The sequence below is a fragment of the Gadus chalcogrammus genome, chromosome 21 (genome assembly GCF_026213295.1).
Source record: "Gadus chalcogrammus isolate NIFS_2021 chromosome 21, NIFS_Gcha_1.0, whole genome shotgun sequence".
NCBI classification, from domain to species: Eukaryota; Metazoa; Chordata; class Actinopteri; order Gadiformes; family Gadidae; genus Gadus; species Gadus chalcogrammus.
In genome coordinates, this window is record NC_079432.1 from 9,566,182 (window position 1) to 9,568,681 (window position 2,500).

Consider the following 2,500-nt stretch of genomic DNA (forward strand, 5'->3'; position numbering starts at 1 on the left):
TGCTCCAAAACCGCCATAAAATCATCTGCATCAGGAATGTACTTCAAACCCCTTCTTTGCACCAGTACTACAGCCATTCCTGCTCCATTACACACTAAGGCTGACACTATGACTCAGTGGGTGTGCGTTTCCAGCCCTGGTGAGCCGTGCTTGTTGAAAAACTCAATACATACCCGCTCCCATCTGTGGCAATACGAAACGTGCCAACATCTATGGAAAAATACAACTATTGTACCCTGACCCTAACCCTTACATGGTGGTTGGGACTATCATAACAGTGGCAGGAAAGGTGGGATGGATCAGTTGTCGACACCCAGGTTAAAGGTTCTCGGTTCCATCCCGAACGACTCCAGTGTCCCTCCAAGCCATGGGGGCATGACCTGTACCTGCTCAATAAGGTAAGTTGATTGAATGGCCACAGTTAGTCACAGTCTCATAGATTCACAGGTTCACAGTATATTGCCCCTCTATGCTCAGTAAGCTTACGTTGATTTATGACTTACTGCACTTCATATCTCTTGAGTCCTCTCAACATGGCGCATTGTTGCCAATCAAAAATCCACAAATACTTTCTGATCCGAGCCTTGTGATGTTCAGGGTCTCTTGTGTCAACAGAGGCATTGTCAGGATGGAAACCGTGCCTGGCTCATGGGTCAGAAGGACCACTGAGGAAGACGTGAAAAGGAGCTGTGCACAGGCAAACAGACTGTTTGATTGGCTAGATGGGCGAAGGGTAGTCAGTGTGTAGACACAGTGCTCTTAAAGAACACATGACCTGTCAACTGAGTACCTAAAAGGATTATTTTTATGCTTTGTCAATTTGGCTGATGCTTTTATCTAGGACTAGGCTTCTTGCCCAAAGTATGCTTACAGGAACACTGTGGACATTGGGGCTTGAACCTGAACCTTTCAGATGGGTGTCAAACACACTAGACTATCATGAATAGCAAATAAACCATCTGCTATCCTTAAACTAAACTATCCTCAACCACAGGATCGCAAATAAACAATGTTGCTGTGTATGTTTGCTATAACTATGAGCAACATCTACAAACCATCTGCTTTTGCCAACCAACTGAATTTCCCTGAGTTCTTCCATTATATTGATGAACTTGCTATACTAGAACAAGATATCAATAGTTCATAGTCTACCTGGTGGTGACGTTTCTGGTCAACATGTTGATCTCCCCAGGATTAAACTGCCTAATTGTATGCCTCTTTAAAAAAGAAAATCTGTACTATTGGTCGACAGTAGTAGCCCAACCCAACCATTCTGTCGCCATTGCCAACTGAGTCCCTGTTGAAGTTCTCATCGTGTTCTTTCTCCTCAGCCTGTCTGTCAGGCTTTCCAGAGGACAGACATGCTCCGGCAACATGCAAGGCCTCCCCACCAGATACAAGGAGAGTTGTTCACATTCCACGTTCATGCACCAACCAAGCCCCTGATGTCACTCATACTGGCTTGCCCTCTCTCTCTATTTCTAAATCACACACACACACACACACACACACACACACACACACACACACACACACACACACACACACACACACACACACACACACACACACACACACACACACACACACACACACACACAAGATGATTGAGTGCATTTTGTGTGGTCCTGTCTCCCATGTGAACAAAGCTTTGCTTTGCTTTTTAGGGCTGAGCGAATAGAAAGGTTGCATAATTGCTACGTTTATACAAGCATGTAAGGTTTGCTACTGGGCATATCCATACAGGATGTCCAGCACTACAGTGAATTGATGTCCATCAGGAAAAAAAAAGAACATTTAGAAAAAGAAAAGTTAATCTAAGTGAAACAAGCATGGGGCATGTCAAAGAAAATTAAAAGGACCTCAAAATAGGTCGAGAAATAGATTTAACCAGCCTTTGGGAGTGAGGCAGTCAGAGACAGCAGGCCAACTCGGCTCCACTACTACTATAAAAGGAATGTGATGGGGGAAAGGGAGGGCCACTGCACCACCAACATTAGCCTATCATCTTACCAAAGAAAGGATACGGGATTAAACCAGAAAATCACAAAAACTTACCCCATTCCAAAAACTCCAAAATGTTCTTCTCTCTTCTGAGCGGGGAGTTGTTGCATTCGTCGTAGAGACAGATGAAGAAATCCAATAGCGTTTCCACACTAAGACATTGGCCATTAGACTGAGCTGGCCCGTCCAGGATCAGCTTTTCCAGTTTCTTCAAACGTACTTCTCCCGACATGATTCCGACTGTGTTTTGAAACTGATTTTGAATAAAAATCTTCACAGAAGGACGCCGTTCAAACGCTTCCTCGGCGTGTCCGGAGCGGTGTGTCGATCTGCAGTAATATCACCTTGAATGTGTTCAAAACTTGTGCTAATACCGGCTAGGACCTAGTTGAATGCGGATCATTCATGAGCTCGCTCTTTCACATGTGTCCTTACAGTATCTCATGGGGTAATGGGACGTGCGGTATTTTCTCATTTTCCCGCAGACTTCTTCCCC